The sequence below is a fragment of the Haemaphysalis longicornis genome, unplaced genomic scaffold (genome assembly GCF_048455015.1).
Source record: "Haemaphysalis longicornis isolate Haplotype H1 unplaced genomic scaffold, Haemaphysalis longicornis Haplotype H1 scaffold_5, whole genome shotgun sequence".
In the NCBI taxonomy this organism is placed as follows: domain Eukaryota; kingdom Metazoa; phylum Arthropoda; class Arachnida; order Ixodida; family Ixodidae; genus Haemaphysalis; species Haemaphysalis longicornis.
Genome location: NW_027526385.1, coordinates 126,383,649 through 126,403,486, shown reverse-complemented (window position 1 = coordinate 126,403,486; position 19,838 = coordinate 126,383,649). Strand labels below are relative to the sequence as shown.

The 19,838-nt window shown below is 45.7% G+C and overlaps 1 long non-coding RNA gene across 1 annotated transcript in view; it reads left to right on the top strand.

Annotated features, from left to right (window-relative positions):
* The window catches only part of LOC144139394 (uncharacterized), an 82,428-nt gene that overhangs the window by 31,251 nt on the left and 31,339 nt on the right, over positions 1-19,838 (top strand). Inside the window, exon 3 of the long non-coding RNA XR_013316180.1 lies at positions 4,136-4,216. This is a non-coding gene — a long non-coding RNA (uncharacterized LOC144139394). The remainder of the gene's footprint in view (positions 1-4,135; positions 4,217-19,838) is intronic.

Genomic DNA, 19,838 nt, shown 5'->3' with positions numbered 1-19,838 from the left:
GGTTATCGCCTTCGATAGCGACGATCTGCAAAATAGCTTGAAAATCAACTCAACCAACATGGTCGCATTAGGCACACGGAGACCAGCGCTGACGAACCACTGAGAAAAAATATTTGAACGTGACTACATATAGGCATGCACGTGCGTAATCTCACAAAGGTGGGAGAAGGAAAGGGAATGCTAAAACAACAAATTAGGTTAAAACAACACCTGTAATTTTGAAAACAGCCATTCTGTCTCTTGTGGTTATATAATAGGATATCTCCCGCTGAAGGCCTGCCACCGAAGCCGAACTCACTTAATCATTCCCCTAATGGAAATAGCTGATGCCTGGTAGATTTCTCGTGATCGGGCGTCGCGGTATTTTTTTTTAAAACTCGTGTCCTGTTAGCTTCGGATAGCAATTGCACTTAGCACAGTGCGTGGCGAGATTCCTTCCTTTTTTGTGCATATGGAGTAAGCCTACCCTTTAATTCGTTCGTTCAGTCACCTTCCCGCCTTGCCTAAATAGACCCGCTTTAAAGCAAAAGGGATTTCATATAATGCGCGACCCAAACATTTCACGTATTGTTTGTGTGGTTCTTTCTGAAAGTGGTTTTGGGTCTCTTTTCATTCCTCACCATGCCACACAGAGTGGTCAAATAATTTGCCCGGAAAAACCTTCCTCACTCTTCCTTGCCTAAGATCTTCTTGGGAGATTGCGAAACGTCGTGCACGTAGGTGAACGTTGAGACGGCCGCTGGCATTGTTGAACTTATTGCCTCGCATAGCAAAGTAACCGAGAGGAACAAGAGGATATGGCCCGACGACGCTAGGAAACAAAAAAGATGAGAAAAAAGATGAACTTTCGGACACCATGAACGTAGTGACAAGCTAGTCATTGTAATTAAAATACAGTTATTCTGTCGTTGCGATGGCTTTGGACTCCATTCTTCCGCAACATGTGGTGCCTGTAAACCCGGGATCGAAGTCGGAGCTATGAGATCGGCAGATCAAGAACCAAGCGGACTGAAAGTGGTGACTGTGGCTACCAGGTAGAGGCGAGTAACGCAGCATGCACAAGCTGAAAGAAAAGAGAAGCGATCGTAGGCAGCAAAATACCAGGCTCAGCAATGAAGCTAAAACGGTACTAGATACCACGGATGTGGAAACGTTGGGCTCACCCATAGAGCTTCTGCAGTTGAACAATGATGAGTTGAGTAATCTGAATGCCCAGTTGGAAGACACTATACCCGACCAAGAGATCGCGGCTGAGTATGAATCAATGCTGAAATATGAGGACGCCACAAAAGGCATGCTGGGCCAGCTGAAGGCCAATGAGAATTTACTCCGGAGTTGTTCACGCCTCCCTGGGTCTATAGCCCCAGCTACGGCGGCGGAGTATCACAGTGACGAGCGTCATCGGCTGGCAGGCTCCGTGAAGCTCCGAACGCTGCAGCTCAAAAGGTTCAACGGGACGTTTTGCCAGTGGCTGAGATTTTGGACCCAGTTTAAATCAGCCGTCCACGAGAACCCCAGCCTGGGCAATGGGGAGAAGTTTCAGTACCTTCAGTCACTGCTTGGTGGGCCAGCTGCTGCATCCATTGGCGGTCTGCAACCGCCTGAAGACTGCTATCCAGCCACCGTAGAAATTCTCTCGCGGCGCTTCGGTGACACCCGCCGCATTGTGCAGGAACATTTGGCGCATCTTCGATCGCTTCCTTCAGTGGAGTGATCGAAAGATGTCGGTGGACTACGGCGATTGCTTGATCACGTGCAGTGCCATGTGCGCGGCCTCGCGGCGGTGAAAGTTTCTTCAGCCACGTACTCTACGATGATGACTGACGTGCTTCTGAGAGCGTTACCATCAGACATCGTAGTTGATTACTACCGACAGATAGCGCCGAGTTCGCCCAGGTCAAACCTAAGGGACGGGGGGTCTTCCGTCGGCGGGGCAACTGCGTCATCGGCGTCCTTTGACGGTGAGCTTGAAAAGCTCTTGTCCCAACTCACCATTGAAGTAGAGAGTAGAGAAAGAACAATGATCGGCATTAGAGAAGACCAAGCTGACACCGAGTCAGTTTATGGATCGGAAAATCGGCTCATGCTTCCAAATGCAGCTGTTCTAAGTTTTAGCTCTTAGATTGAGTTCAGTTGTCGGTTCTGCCATTCCGATGAGCACTCTACCGACGTATGCCGTGAAAGCATCGGATACAATGATAGAATAAGAAAGTTGGCAAAGGACTGACGATGCTTTTGTTGTACCATGAGAGGGCATTTTTCAACGGAATGTCGGCGTAATGTTGAGTGCGCCAACTGTTCAGGCTGACGTTGTCTCATGGGTGTGCGATTTTGGCTGGCAGCGAAGAGGGGCAGACAGATTACAGAAGATGGACGCCAAGAACCTGCATTGCCGCACTCATCCTTCTCTCGGCATGGAAGTGCTGCTGCCGAAATGCAGGTTCTGGATTCAAGGGAATGAGGAATGCGCCTACGTCCGCGGCTGAGTGGATAAAGGCTGTCAGGGCTCATTCATACGCGAAGATGTCGCACGTAGCCTACGTCTGCGAGAGCTTGGGAAGACAAGCTTGCACCTTCATGCGTTTGGCGAGGATGACTGATTAAAACGAGAATGTCGTCTAGTGGAAGTCGTTGTGCGGAGCCAATATAGAGACGCAGTGTTTCCTATAGAAGAAATTGAAATCCCCTTCATCTGCAAATATATCATTCAAGCACCCACTGAGAGTGGCTTTATTGCTTCTATCGAAACCGGTGGCGAACCTATTTCGGGCAAACTTCTTCGGCCAGGCATGGCCGCTGTACCTGGGATCAGCCTTCTACTCGAAGCCGACCACCTTTGGAAGGTTATGAGAGGAGATGTACGTCGTCACCCAAGAAACAACGGCCTGGTTGCGTTGAAGTCAGTCTTTGGTTGGATGTTTCAGGGGCCCTTGTCTGTAGCCAGTTCATTGAATATCGCAGCGAATGTCGCCGTGTTGTGAGAGAGACCCAAGTTGTACAGTACAGGAACAGGAAGTACAGGAACAGGAACAGGAACAGGAACAGGAACAGTACAGGAACGAAGACAAGACAGGCGACGACAACAAATCAACCTCGCGAAAACGTCGCCTGCCTTACCACACCTACACAACAAATTTTTATAGAGAGCAGTACCCGGAGAGACCAGCCATGGTCAGAGAGCCCCAGTCAAAGCATTTAAAACTTGTGAGAAATTACCAGAGGGAAGGTACGCCATCTTCTAAAGTTGAGTTCATGAGCTTCCGGCCTAAACGCCCACCGCAAAGTCAAGCCTCTGAAGTCAAAGTTGAACTAAGTTGTCCAAGTTTCAGGAAGGGGAGGCACATCAAAGTAGTGAGAAGAATAGAAGAGGGCGTAAATCCCTCAGCCAGACACAAGACCTGCTTCCGACAGTAAAAAGTGAGCACATGGAGAAGAATCCAGTTTGTAGCCAGTGCAAGCATCTGAAGAAAGACGAAAGAACGGCGCACTTCTATGATAAAGATAAGATGCACGTGTACAGGGACAGTAGAATTTGGGGCAAAGGCTGACTAGCATCGCCAGGAGCTTGAAATACATTTTTTTATTTGCAGGGGAGGATGTTGAATTTATTGCATCGCATAGCAAAGTAACCGAGAGGGAGAAGAGGACATGGCCCGAGGACGCTAGGGAAAAAAAAAGATGAGAAACAAGAGGAACTTTCGGACACCATGAAAGTAGTGACAAGCGAGTCAATGTGACTGAAATGCAGTTATTCTGTGGTTGCGGTGGCTTCGGACTCTATTCTTTCGCAACAGGCATTCTCCTCAGAACTTGTGGCCAAGTCTGAACTTCTTCTCAGCACCGATCCTGCGGAAGTGTGCGGCACTGTTGTTAATTCGTATAAAAGTTTCCATATTTGTTCGTCAGCGCTTGTGATGGGCTGTCTAGTGCGTCCAAATTTTTACACTGTTTATTCTCACAATGAGTACCCAACTAGCAAACAGTCAAGCTGAATGAGCATAATTGTCTGTGAGAAAACGACATGTTCACACCAAATAAATGTTTCAAATTTTGGCATTCTGTGCATACCTTATGGTACTATGTTTTCTGGTACATTCCAACGTTTTTATTTATTTTTTACTTTTCTCGGTGCTAGAACTCAATGGTAGACAAATGCCTTTACCTCGATACTGATGGATGCAACTACCACGCATACCCACAGGGCACTCCCTGTTATGTAAGTTAAATATAAAACTTTATTATTCATTGTTTTTTAGAGCTGTCATTATAGAAATAGTACTGATTTCTGCATTGTTGTATGTAAATGGTAAACTACGAATATGGTGAACCCCTTCAGTAAAGCTCGTAATGTTTTATTTTGGGCTTCATTGCCTTTACATTGTTTTGTCGCGACTAAAGAAAATCTACCTACGTTTGGTGAATGGCGTGGCAAAAATTGGAGCAGTTTGCTTACAGTTTCGTTAGTATAGGTTTATAACCAAGAAAAAGAGTATTTACTATTGATGTCCTACACGTAAGCTCCTACCAGATGCCATGCATATAAAGAATGTGAAGAAGGATTGTCGGCTTTATACCAATTACGGGAAAAGAACATGATCCTACTAAGTACCTTATGTTTTATTAAACTTTAAGTTGATGATGCCCTTCATATCTCTTACATCAAATTGTTCTTGCGCTCATGGCTAACAAAAATTCCTTGATTATTTAGCTATACACCCACACAATTGGCGTGGTCATGCTCGTTTTGAATAAGTTTCCTAATAAGTTGGGTATATAAGTTTGCATTGTATATGTTCTTGCGTTACATTGTGTTAGTTGAAATGTATTTTGTTTTGTCTGTGTTATCGAACAGTAATTGTCGTGCGGCCAGAGGAAATTCTCTCCTCCTATTTACCTTTGTATATTTTCTAAAGGGCACAGGCATGCGCCTCGTGCACAAAGTTGGGCTGCGCAGCCCGCTCACAAGCATCATTGCTTAAGTTGGCTGGAATGTACAATGTGTACTTTTCCTGTAATAAAGATAATAATATTATTATTATATTGTTACTTTTTTATAATGATAATATAATAATAATATTATTAATTAATATTATTATATTATTATTAATATTGTTGTTGTAATACTGTCTGTTGTATTACTGTCAAAATTTGTGCTCTGCCTGTCTTGCGGCCTTTACGACTGGCGGAGCAACATAGGCATCTTCTTTTTTTACTTTTTTACCTTACCCAGGCTCCGCCTGTGTTTTATTTCTGTCATTTTCACTACTTCAATTTGTGTGTGTCTTGTCGTTTGTTTGTTTCTTGCTATATGTTTCTTGTATTTTGTTTTTATGTGACTATCTGTGCGCCAGCACTCAGGCCTCTGGCTGTTCCTGGGTACGCAAATAAACATGATTGATTGATGATTGATTGAATATTATTATTATCATCATTATAATTATTGATCTTTAGTTTCTAGTAACAAACATCAGAGCGTGGTATAAATATACACACTACTGGCCATTGCACCGTCAGCAACGAAACGCTATTCGGTAATCTAGTACTCTGGACCCAGAGAAATGGGGAAAATAACAGTTACAATACCACGCTGATATTCCAACATCCCTTCTTTCACCACTGCGACACGCGCATGGCGACGCAGCGTTAAGTTCTCAAGTTGGCGAACACAAAGTGAGTGTTAGCCCTCCAATGAGGGTGAGCTCTTTCAAGGTCAAGGGTTGTAACTGACCTACTACTGAAAAAGACGTCGCGGAATTGTAATCAGAGAAACAAAAACGGCAGTGGTCAAGGTTATCTATCACTAAGAGCTTGCCGCTGTGCGCAAGGACAACAACAAGCCATAGCCAATGTACTTCAGACGTAGTTTCAAGCACTTCGACTGAGCAGGCTTCCTAGAACGCAGTTTATAACAAGGTTTCAGGAGGGCAAACTTCGAAGCCTCGCTTTCAGCGTGCCTGATTGCCACCTTCCTCTAACACTGGAGCTCACTGGCGTGTCTTAAACAACGACATGGAGTCATGGTGAATAAACACGGGCTTTGCACGAAAAAGACACCACACATACCAAGGAAACGACGAGCGCAAAAACACAAGGAAGGACGGGACGAGCGCAAAGCCCGTACTTCTGTCTGTGTTGTCGTTTTCGCGCCAAGCCCGTCTTTATTTACCAAGATGGACCAACTCGCCAGCAACAAGTTCTCCTTGATATGGATTCAGTTGCGAATGCATCTGCGTTTGGATATCCAAGCGGAAGGCACCTCCAGCCTCTCACAACAACGCTCACTTTATCGTCGGTAATTTCCCGGAAAGTTATTTTGGTGAGTAAAACTGAATCGCAAACTGACGCAGGGACCAAAAAGGGAAAAGTCCCTGTGTCCGTGTACGCTCAAGTTTCATTCATGGATGTTCACCAACAAGCTCGTCTCTCCATTTTGAATCAGTAAATTTTGTTCCCGCTATTGTGCGCTACAACCAAAGTATACCAGTAAACATACAGAGCGCACGTGATCGTTTGCCTTCTCAGCAGTACCTGGGGTCGGCCAGCGCGACTTTCGAGAAACCTTTGCCCACAGTCTGTGGCGGGATCTCTGGTGTGTGATAATCCTCTCGACTTAACTAAGTTTTCCCGCATGAAGAGGGAGCACAGACGGTGAGTTTGCGAAGCCGGTTGAGGAAGGTTCTAGGGCCTGCTAACGACGTAATCTTCGGAAGAGATGGGAAGCCTGCAGACAGACTGATCCTGGGTTATCACGGGGAACTTTCAACGGCAAGTTCGGAAATATTTATGAAGTGCAACACCAAGGTATCCGATGAATGAAAGGGCCGGCCAGCTTTCTCAAGCTTGGCACTACTACCAAAGGTGCAAGCTGAAACAACCTTTTTTTGCACAATTTTAATGTTTTACTTCATACAAACTTGCGTTCCATAAGTGTTGTAACAGGTTTATAAACAGTCCATACATGCCTCTTTTTTGCGTGCACTTGCAAGAAGTGCAAAAATCGTTCTCCTGTCATTCATTTTTGCTGTACAGTATCCAGTCTGCAAGCAAATTTTAATCGCAGCCCTAATTTCGGGTTACAAGTGTGTTTTAGTTTCACTCACCAGTACGTAAATATTGCTTTATCATTTTTTAAGACTCCATCTCACTTTTTACATTGCTAACTGCTAAATCACTCATTCACTTGCCGAATATACTCTCAGGGGGCGATCAGTGAGAAATATGCTCGTATCCAAGGACAAACAACCGTAAAAGTTGACCAATAATACCGTTTAGTGTGCTTCCAAACACTACTCCTGCACCTCTACCGACATGTGGGCGTCAAATATTGAAGAAGCAAACTATCAAACATAAACTTAAAATCCACGCCGAGAGTGTCTGACGACTGAGAATACGGAGTCGAGCGATCAAACGCTAGTAAGGGACGAAACGCAGGAACTTATGTTCGTGTTGTAGGGTCTGTCCCTTCTGTAGAAAGCAAATCACGATATTAGACATTTCACATGCCGCACATCCCAAAATCTGAGTGTTACCTGGACCCGTTAGACAAACTCTGACAGGACGTGAGATATCGACGCGTGTCTAGTCAGGGAGCATTCAACCTCCTAGAAATAAAAACCGCTATTAGCGTTCATTTATTTTTTTGCTCACTATCACTACTAAGGTTGTTTTTAGCTGTTCAATTTGAATACTAAAAGCGCATTGCGAATCAGTTTTCATTAGGAAAATATCCTGGAAGCTTATCGCTCTGTTAAGGTGTGTACTTTCTGCAAGTCTTGGGAATTGCCGGTATTAGAATAATTAGCAAGTGACTAATAGTTCTTGGCGACGCCCTCTTTGGTAAACATACCGGTGGCTAAAACGCATGCTACAGCTCAACCCCTATCTCCCCCCTTTCTTCCGTTGTGATTTCGGTGAAGCGGATTTACTTGGTTTGGAACCACTTCTCCGCTTCTCTTTGGAAGTTCCGAATAATCTCTGGCAATTTTTACACCCGTTGCCACCACGTATATTCCTTGCAAAAGTTCCGAAACATGTTGATAATGGCGCTAGCATCGTTACCAACAGTTGAAATTTGGCCCGCTATGCGAGGAGGACGTGTTGTTTCCTGAAAAGGAAAATGCCTAAAGAAAATGGGACTGGAAGCAGCGTCGGCGAGCACACAAGCTGGAGTTAGCCCCACCCAGAAACCCGCTGATGCAGCACTCGAAGCTGCGGCTATTTCTGTCTGAAGTTCCACCTCGTCGAGGAGATATGAATACTTCCCGATCGAAGGTCGACTTGTCCGCTTGTAACACCGACCTGATGCAATCATTCTAATTAAGCTTGAAGTGCTCTAGGGACGATATTTACTCCGGCTTATTTTCGAGCTAAACACGAGCGCATCACCGTTTTTCAGTTATGCCTGCACGTGTGGGAGGTGGGGTGTGGGTGGGAACGTGGAAGTACTGCGGTGCTTCAGGTACTGACCGTTGACGTGACCGTTTTTTTTTGTGGGACATTTCAAAGTGGACGTCACGACCCTATGGGATCAGGACTGCTGTACTCCGGTGTAGAGAGATTTACGTTGGCGAGTAACACAGCCTGTAATACACGTACGATGCAGGAGGGAAGCTCACAGTATCGTGTTTCTGTGCTAGAATCAACCTTTAGTTTTTTTAATTTTTTTCGCTAATACACTAGTATGAATGCCCAATCGTAATTTACAAAACTCTTTTTTTTGAGCTCCCTGGGCGGCGCCCAGCTTCCCTGGTCCTAACTCCATGCATGCAAAAAATAGCTTCAATGGTTTTGCTAGCCGCCCAGAGGCACCAAATTAGGAACAATAATTGAGCTAATGTATTTTTCTGAATAAAGGGATCTGGAAGTTGTGAGTGTGATCGCAAGGGTCACTATAAAGGAAAATTAAAATGTGTGTAAAACCCCTTTTTTAACAGCCCGAGACACGTTTAGTTCAGCATATCACGCCAACGGTTATTCCTTTCTATGTAGTACCAATCGGTGTGCGCCTTCTCGAAGTAATCATATGAGGTGGGCCTCAAAAATTCTGGACAAATATTTTTTTTTCTTTTTCTAAGTGCAGGTTTCAACTTCGTAATAGATTTATTATTTATGGTCATGCAACTGCGACGTAATGCAAAAAGTGTGAATAAGATAACTCATTTTTCGCAACTCACGAAGGGGGGGGGGGGCTCGTTTCTATGAATAACATTCAAAAAACCTCATTTTTCTATCATAAAAGTTTTAAATCTCGAATAATTTCGAGCAGGAGCAAGCCAACACATTAGGTAATGGCTCATTTTCTTTAAAGTATTTAGGCCATCAAAGTAGTCGTTTTGTATACGTGTCCAGGACGATTGTGCAGAAGCAAAGATACTTTAGAATCGCCTAGAAGCAAATGCCTTTTTTAGGTGCATCTCTTACTAACACCTTGCAAACGCGCCCCTTTTTAAAGGTTTCTCTACTACCTTCTCCATATCAGAAGCGCCAAAGAAGACGATTTTATGATGTGATTGGGCATTACCTTATGATGGAGCCTAAGTGTAGGTTCCATAACTGTTCGTAAATCCAACTTAACGACCCAGAATATGAGGCGCAATGATAAGCCATTGATTCGACATTCCGATGTACTACTGTTGTTAAAAGACTGCTTCTTTGCGTGCTTTTCCTGCGGATTGTGCTAAATGCATCAGTGCACTACAAGTCACGCTTGATATTGCCTTTGCTGAGCAACCACACCACGTATATTATCCATTATCCAATTACAACACTACCTGTGTGTGTCCTAATAGACAAATACAAAGGCGCCCTGGTGTAGAGAATAAATATGCATCTGTAGATTGTTCTGTGCGTTTCCACCTACTGTATTTTAATAATTATACCATTGTTTTCTCTGCACCTGTGACGTTGAGAGCCGCACGGTTTCGACGGAACCAAACCTCGAGGATGGCAGATCAACACTACGTTACGATAATGATATCTGGGCAGCAACTGAGCCGTTGCATGCGTTCCTAAGGTTGCAGCCAAGCTACCTCACTTCATCAAGAGTTTTATTTTTATATTCTACTCGCTCTAGCAGCATCAGTTTGAATTTTACCCCACTCGATGCCAATCTATGAATATACTACGGTGATATATGGCAGGCATATTTAATGTATTCCATGCGAATTCTTTTGACGATACTTTTATTTGTATACTCCTCCCGTTTTTTGGGGGCATCATTTTGAATTTTATTCAAATTTAAGACTAACCATGACCATCTTTCTGGTCACTATACCTGGAAAGGGTGTTTTATGTCTCCGGTGATTTCTGGTATCGAGACTGTTCTGTAACCCCAACCGCCCTCATGCAATCACTTGGAGGTTTACCCGAATACAGAATTAAAACAACAACGCAATTTTCTCCCACGTAAGTAGCCTCATTTAGACCTTCAGTGTTATACACCACACGCCTTATGGGCATTATTTGAATTTTACCCAAACCTATGACTAACGATTACTACCCCATGATTATTAACAGATCACTTTGTTTCGTTGGTGTGGTGTAGTTTCTCTCATACAGACCGTCAATTTGATATCATACATGCCCTAGCGGCCTCACTTTGGAATTTAACCCAATCTATTGCCTTTATCAAAGAGCCCTTTCTTAAGGTGGTATTTTCTTAGGGGTGCTACTTCACCCGCAAGGTATCGCACCGTCACATTACAAACTGCCTGTGCATCTGCTCGAGAAGATAACCTTTTAGAGTAAAACGATGTTTTCTAGAGCTGGCCCGCCAGCTTTATCTTGGGATGATCTACCAACCATGAGCGTGTGGGGTTAAAATATGTTCAATTAATTTATTTCTTCATTTGTTGCTCCTTCAGTGTAATAGACTTGCGAGGGTAGTGCGCTTGACAGAAAATACATGAGAGTAGGCAGCCATTTCGGATGAAAAAGGAAGCTGACTCAAGCACTGCACAAGAAAAAATGCCTTTCTACAGTCATAAAAATTTCAGCCGGCATATACACCTCAGAAGCGATACAAAAATGTAAATACATATCATACATGAATAATTGTTTCCACAAAACAAAATATTCATTCAACACCATACAATGAAAAACAAAATAAATTGATATCTTTCATTGAAACAATGTCTCTTTTAAAGGTGTTCCAGTATTTGGACATAGGCGGGATGAACGAACAAAAGAAGTTTTAGTTGTGCAACTGCTTATACGTACTTTGTGCTCATGATCGAGATAAAATGGCACATATGAGGAAAGGATACAAACAACCTCCTAGAGTTTTTAGAATAGGCAGATTGACGCCATTTTGTTACGTGAACTTACCAGTGAAAAGTCGAAATTGTTTTTACTTGGGGTTAGCCTCACACACCTGTAGACGTTTCAGTAAATAAAATCTTCCAGGTTATGACTACCATTTCCAGCATATGAACAAACGTTTCCACAGAAGAATCCCGTATAGATCATGCATATTCAAGTTGGGAGCATGTGATGCTTTTGTAAACACGAAGATTTTCTTAAGAAGAGCGGAATGAAAGTAACTCTTCAAATATTATGATATATGTAGCTTTGTTGGTGAGGAACTGGATGTGCATTTTTTATTGTAGGTCAGATGTAAACTGACTTCCTGAATATTTATGAGTTGAAAGAGTTTGCACAGGTAGAAAAAAAGATGCTTTCCCACAGAAATATAGCATCACTACGTTCTTTGACATCAAAAAGAGTTTTAATGTGGCATGGGGTCACGGCATACCTACAGATTTTATTATTGTGGAACGTGAGGTAACAACATAAATGCCTTGATAGTTGCATGTATAACAAATATTTCGGCCCAGAATAGGTTCCGCGCTTTCTTTGGCATATACAGAAGAACATGCTGTGCCACAGGGCGGATTTCCATGCTCCTCATTGTTTGCTGTAAAAATACAATCACTGGAAAGACAGCGCCATCAGCAATGTTCAACAATGTTCTATATTATTATGTTGATTACACGCAAGATTTTTAAATCAAGTTTTCAGTACGTATGTGAATACCAAGCTCAGCTCTTCTGTAATAAACTTGCTTCCTAGGCACATTGAAATAGTTTAACCTAATTCTGTGCAATTATCTGCGTCGTAATAGCCATGGTGTAAAGGCAGTTCTTCACCCTAATATCAACAGTAACTCAGTTCCTGTACAAAAGGAGCGAAATGTATTAGGTGTACTCCAGGATAAACAGCGCACATTCATCCCTCAAATCAAATACTTCATGCACAACTGCCTAAAAACACTAAACCTCCTAGTGTCATATTGGACTAGCCATGCGGTGGAAAATAACAATTCATACTGCATGTTTAAACCGTTTTGGAATAATCATGCTTGAGCTAGGGCAGAGCTGTATGTGGTTCAGACCCGAAAGCAGAGTTAAAAAGAATTGGCCGAGTACTGCTCTTGAGCCTTCGGCGGCCATTTTGTGTTTTCTATGCCATCCCTGCCCGAAGTTTTTGCGTGGAGTGTGACACAGGGTGTTATGGGAACCAGCGAAGCTAGATTGACGATTAATACAAACTCATCAATCGAAAACCACCTCCCCAAACTTAGTTTTAACGATTCATCTACATCTCAGTTCTTTTAACTCATGCATCCGGTTTTCTTTTTGTACAAAGAGTGAGAGAGCAAATGTCTAAACTAGATGTATCGTCTTTGAGGCCCGCTACACAGACTATGGCAACCACTATGGCATCTCCGCCCTGCGTCTAGCGATTTTCAACATTAAAAATGAAAACAACGAAACCTTGCGCCAAGAAGTGAAATTCGTCAGCCGTACTGGCTTTTACGGAGGAAATATTGCTCTTTACACTTCATAGCATTGCGTCAAAAACTACCTGCAACCTGTCCTGTTCTGTCCATGTCCGAACTTTATTTGCAAGAACAACCATGAATGCAAACACAAGTACTTCACTGCAGGCGGATGCGGCATTTTTATTGATACATTTCAATGTGTTCTGCAACAAATTGTTACGTCTGTCTTTTAGACAGACTCCTTGAGTGTGGCGCGTGCATTGTCATCCACAATGACACCCAAAACGTCAGTAGCCTCCTGCCTTGAACTGACATTGCGTTTGCTGTCAGGCCACTCTGTGATCACCGAGATGAAGACCTTGAATCGAAAGGCCGCAGATCGTGCACTCACGATTATAGCGAACATAAGAACAGCACTCTTTACCTACTTGATGCCACACATCAGAGAATATCTAAAATCATGGCAACCAGATTGGAGTTCAAACACAAGCAAGTTACACGTAACACAACCCCACCCACAATGATACAGTACTGGTTCACAAAAAATTATTGAATTTGAATTAGCTAGATTTCTGATAGGCCACACGCATTAAACACACTTATATCTGCTCACTGGCTCTTCATGATACCTGTGCAGGGGGTGTGGAGAACTCCTATACGGAATCCACGTTTTAATTAGAATAATGAGCTAAAACAAAATCCCTTCAATCCAAGCTCTGAATGTGGTTGGAAACGAAGGTTTTCAACGACACCCACAACTATTGCTTTTGCAACGTCACTTGAATTCCCCAACGTGGCTCTACAAAGAGCCAAACCAGAGATTCGGTCAGCCGTTACCTGGAACTCGTGCGTTCGGAGTTCCGAACGCAGCAGCTTCCGCAGCAGCCAGCCTAGAGCGGCGGACGCCGTCGCTGTAGCCGAGCCATGGTTCGGCAGAAGAAAATGGAGAGGAGTGTCTTTTGAAGGATGAGACAGCGAAACCTAGCCATTCTGATAGGATGTCAAGGTGATTTCGCTATATACCAATATAAACTGGTTAGTTTAGCAAGTTTGAGTATTGCGAGAAGGCCTATCATCATAAATCATCATAATCAACAGCCTATTTGGTTCCACTGCAGGACGAAAGCCCCGCCCACTTACCTCCGCTCATTTTGGTCCTGTGCTACCGTCTCCATTCTTAGCCTCCGAATTTTCTTATTTCACCTCTCTTTGAGTTAATGGCCTTCCTCATCGTCTAATCCCGCCTCGCGGTGTCCATTCTGTTGTCATTGCGGTCCACCTGTTTTCCGTTCCCTGTACCACATGGCCAGCCCAAGTCCAATTCTTTTTCTTAACCTGGACTATATTGTCACGAAGACAAGGACGATGCAGTTGTCTTGAATGAGAGACACGTTTATTGGAGCGAACTTGTGCTCCCCTACCAACTCAAAAGAATACAGAGGCGGCGAAGCAGCGGTCAACAAAGTGACGTGCGTCGGCGAGCGTCGCAGAATCGAATGCCCCGGCGTCTGCTCTGCAGGCTTTTTATCTTTCGGCGCGCGTGGTTATTGAACCGTCGATTCGCATCGAGAACATTGTAGATCCAAGAAGATTATTCCAGGCTGTTCACGTTAGATCGGAATGCTCTCCCTATCAGAACAGATAACACATGGGGCAAAGAAAGAATGGAACACGCGCTTCCCTTGGCACAGAGATAACACGGACCGGCGCAGCCGGGCGGTAAATGCAAAATATAAATAAACAAACCCAATGCATGGTTCGCGGCATTACCCCCCCTCTAAGAGTGCATCGACCCGATGCCAACATAGGCGACAGTTCGAACAAATAAAAATTAAAGTTCGTCATCGTCCGTAGAAAGGTTTTAAGCGAACCACGTGGACGACTTCGGGCCGCGTGTGTCGTCGTGATATGCCGGAGTCACCATCGGGGATCCTTCGTAGGTGAGTTGACCAACACCTCGTAGAATCTTGTAGGGTCCGAAATACCGTCGCAGAAGTTTCTCACTCAGTCCGCGTCGTCGGATGGGAGTCCAAACCCACACACAATCTCCTGGTTGGTACTCGGCGGCTCGGCGTCGGAGGTTGCAGCGCCCGGCATTAACCAGCTGCTGGTCCCTTATCCGAACTCGAGCGAGCTGGCGGGCCTCCTCCGCACGCTGAAGGCATCCTTGGACGTCGGCGTTCAGGTCATCGTCTTCTACGTGCGGCAGCATGGCGTCAAGCATTGTAGTCGGCCGTCTTCCGTAGACGAGCTCGAACGGTGTCATCTGCGTGGTTTCTTGGATAGCCGTGTTGTACGCAAACGTGACATACGGGAGCACTTCGGCCCAAGTCTTATGTTCAACGTCAACGTACATGGACAGCATATCCGCAATCGTCTTGTTCAAACGTTCCGTTAGTCCGTTCGTTTGTGGGTGGTACGCCGTCGTTCTTCGGTGATCCGTGTTGCTGTAGCGTAAGATTCCTTGCATCAGTTCCGCAGTAAAGGCCGTTCCGCGGTCCGTGATGAGGACTTCAGGGGCTTCATGTCGCAGCACAACTTGTCTTATGAAAAACTTGGCGACTTCTTGTGCAGTCCCCCTCGGAAGAGCGGCGGTCTCCGCGTAGCGCGTCATGTAGTCTGTTGCTACGACAATCCACTTGTTCTCCCATCGTGATGTAGGGAACGGGCCCAGAAGGTCCATTCCAATCTATTGGAAGGGCCTTGATGGGACAGTGATCGGCTGCAGAAGTCCCGCAGGTCTCGTCGGTGGCGTGTTTCGTCGCTGACAGTCACGGCAGATCCGGACGTAGTGGGTGACGTCGGATGTAAGGCGGGGCCAGTAGTACTTCGCCTTGATTTTTCCAATTGTGCGGGCAGTGCCGAGATGTCCGGAAGACGGGTCGTCGTGGCACGCTTCCAAAATTTTGTCACGAAGGTCTGCGGGGATGAAAAAGGTAATTCGTTCTCGTTCCGGGGCTGCAATTCTTCTTTACGAGCACGGAGTTTCTCAGGCTGAATGCTGGTAAGCTGCGTTTGAAGGTCCTAGGTACGGTGACGTTGCGTCCCTCGAGGTAGTCGATTATGACGCATAAGTCAGGGTCGGCACGCTGCTGGGTGGCTAGGTCGGTCTCCGTCACGATTCCGAAGAACGCGCTGTCTTCATCAGAGTCTTGTGCTGGTGGGTCGACGGGGGCACGGGACAGGCAGTCGGCGTCGGAGTGTTTCCTACAGGATTTTTAAACGACTGTAACGTCGAAATCCTGCAGGCGCAAGCTCCACCGCCCAGGACTGCCAGAGGGGTCCTTCATATTGGCGAGCCAACACAGCGCGTGGTGGTCTGTCACAACCTTGAATGGTCTTCCATACACGTATGGGCGAAATTTTGAAATCGCCCATATAATTGCCAGACACTCTTTCTCAGAGGCAGAGTAGTTTTTCTCCTCCTTCGACAGACCACGGCTGGCATAGGCGATTACCTTTTCGCGCCCGCTTTGTTTTTAGACGAGGACGGCACCCAAGCCTATATCACTGGCGTCCGTGTGTATTTCCGTTTCGGCGTTTTCGTCGAAATGAGCGAGGACGGGCGGGCTTTGCAGGCGCTTTTGCAGCTCGCAGAATGCTTTTTCTTGGTCGCTGTCAAAGCTGAAAGGAGTGCTATCTTTCGTCAAGCGCGTGAGCGGCTCTGCAATGCGTGCGAAGTTTGCGACGAAGCGCCGGTAGTATGCGCACAGTCCGAGAAATCTTCGCACGCCCTTCTTGTCTTTGGACTTTGGGAAGTTCGCAACGGCTGAAGTTTTTGCTGGGTCAGGTAGGACTCCCGCGGCGTTGACGACGTGGCCCAAGAACTTGAGTTCCTCGTACGCGAAAAGGCACTTTTCAGGCTTTAGCGTTAACCCCGACGTGCGAATGGCCTCGAGTACAGACTCCAACTTTGCGAGGTGTTCGTCGAAAGTCCGGGCGAATACGACAACGTCGTCGAGGTATACGAGGCAGGTGTGCCACTTCAGGCCAGCTAGCACCATGTCCGTGACTCGTTGAAACGTTGCTGGTGCCGTGCACAGCCCGAAAGGCATCACCTTGAACTCGTATAGGCCATCCGGGTTATAAATGCAGTCTTCTCTCGGTCTCTCTCGTCCACTTCAATTCACCAGTAGCCGGTCTTCAAATCCATCAATGGAAAGTACTTCGCATGGCAGAGGTGGTTGAGGGCGTCGTCGAGTCGTGTCAGGGGGTACACGTCCTTTTTGGTGATTTTGTTCAGTCGCCGGTAGTCAACACAGAACCTTAATGTGCCGTCTTTTTTCTTCACGAGTACGACCGGCGCAGCCCACGGACTTTTCGATGGCTGTATTATGTCGTCGCTGAGCATGTCGTCGACTTGAGTCCGGATGGCTTCCCGCTCGTGTGAAGAGACGCGGTACGGTGACTGTCGGGTAGGTCGGGCTCCATCTTCGGTTATAATTCGGTGCTTCGCTATGGGTGTCTGACGTAATTTTGAGGTTGCCGAAAAACACTCGCTGTAGCGATGGAGCAAATCCAGCAATCTTTCCCGATTTTCTTGCGGCAGCGCCGGGTTCACGTCGAAAGGTTGCGGCGGCGTCGGGAGCAGTTTCCGTAGCTCCTCCCTCACTATTTCGCGGATAGTCTTCCGTAGGCTATCTTCGGGAATGCGCACGTTGTCGACTCAATTCGCATCGGCCATGCCAACATAGTTCCGGTCATACTGCTTAGCACGCATTTCGAGTGCTTTCTCGATGGTGCTGGCTTCGGTCACGAATTCGGCGACGGTCTTTGGAGGATTTCGGACAAGTCCAGCAAACAGTTCCTCCTTCAAACCGCGCATCAAGAAGCGTAACTTCTTTTCATCCGTCATTTCGGGGTCCGCGCGGCGAAATAGTTGCTTCATCTCATCAACGAATATCACGACCCCTTCGTTGGGGTGTTGTGTCCGAGTTTCAAGCAAAAGCTCAGCTCGCTCTTTTCTCACAACGGTAGTGAATGTCTTAAGGAACTCCCTTTTGAAGTGAGTCCAGTCGGTCAAAGAACTCTCATGGTTCTCGAACCAAGTTCGAGCAGCATCTTCTAAGTAAAAGAAGACATGCCGGAAAGTTTCTTCGTCGTCCCACCTGTTGAAGATGTGGACGCGCTCCAGCTTCTCCAACCATTCTTCGGGGTCTTCAGCGGGGGCTCCCCGGAACGATGGCGGTTCGCGGGGCTGCTGCAGGACGTTTGGCCACGTTGTTTCTTGCACCATGGTGTTGGTTGCAGCGTTCCTTTTCTTCTTGGTCTTCTGTGGTAGTACACCGGACTCGGGTGGTAAATCTTGCAGGCGGAGGCTGGCTCTTGTTGGACTGACTTGGCGGCTTCCCGAGGTTGTAGTGGGCATGAAGGGCGCGTACCCAGCACCTCTACCAGATGTCACGAAGACAAGGACGATGCAGTTGTCTTGAATGAGAGACACGTTTATTGGAGCGAAGTTGTGCTCCCCTAACAACTCAAAAGAATACAGAGGCGGCCCAGCAGCGGTCAACAAATTGACTTGCGTCGGCGAGCATTGCAGAATCGAATGCCCCGGCGTCTGCTCTGAAGGCTTTTTATCTTTCGGCGCGGGTGGTTCTCGAACCGTCGATTCGCATCGAGAACATTGTAGATCCAAGAAGATTATTCCAGGCTGTTCACGTTAAATCGAAATGCGCTCCCTATCAGAACAGATAACACATGCGGCAAAGAAAGAAAGAATGGAACATGCGCTTCCCTTGGCACCGAGATAACACAGACCGGCGCAGCCGGGCGGTAAATGCAAAACACAAATAAACAAACCCAATGCATGGTTGGCGGCAATATAATCATCTATCCGAGTTTGTTCCCTAATCAAGGTAGCTCGTTTTCTGTCCCTAAGCATTACTCCTAACAATATTCTCTTCATGGCCCTTTGATCGGACCTAAGCTTGCTCACTAATTGTTTAGTAAGTCGCCAAGTTTGCGCTCCGTAGGTCATCACCGGCAGGACGCATTGGTTGAATATCATTCTTTTTAGGGGTAGAGGCATCTTAATTTTCATTATTTGCAAGTGCTTGCTGAATGCACCCCATCCCAGCCCTATTCTGCACCTTATTTCGTTCTCGTGGTTTGGGTCTACACTGACCATCTGGCCAAGGTAGTTATATTCTTTTACTTGTTCCAGTGTTTCGTCTCCTAGTCTACCAAAGGCGAGTTCAGCATGTTTATTTATCGTCACTTTAGTTGTATTCATGTTTATATTTAGCCCCCAAAGCAAGGCTTTGTGATTTAAGTTAGTCAATCATGTTTTGGAGTCATCTGCTATCCTCAAATGGGTAAGGTATTCGCCGTTTATCCGTCAGCCTAAGTTTTCCCAGTCAAGCGCCCAGACTACACTGTCCAGACATGCTGTGAACAATTGTGGTGTGATGGTATCTCCTTGTCGCACTCCCCTTCGGATAGGGAAATTCTCACTTTCTTGTGATGTGTACTTCTGCCGGAGCATTCCTCACAGATATCGTCAAGGAGTCGTAGGTAGGTACTCTCTATTCCTTGGTCGTTTAGTGCGTCCATCACTGAGGCGGTGCCTCTGAATCGAACGATTTTTGATAGTTGCATAAATATCATGTTAACTGTTTTATTACACTAGCCGCATTTTCCTATTACTTGGTTGATGACATAGATGTGATCTATTCTAGAGTATCCTTTTCTACGCTATACTGTTCCCTGGGTTGTCGGAAGCCTATGCTGGCAGTTATGCGGCTAAGTATTATCTTGATAAATAGCTTGGATACAACTGACAGAAGGTCTGTAGTTCTTAATATCTTTGTTATCTCCCTTCTTGTGAAATAAAAGTACGTTTGCGTTTCTCCAGGCTTTTGGTACTTTTAAAGTCCTTAAAGATACTGAGAATGGTTCAGCCAGCTTTTCTAAAAATATATTGCCACCCTCATTTATAATGTCTATGGTTATGCCATCGTCGCCTGCAGCTTTTCGTTATTTCATGCCCTTAAGTGCCTTTTCTACTTGCTCTTTTGTTATTGGTGGAACATCGCAAGCAACGCTTGTAGGGGCG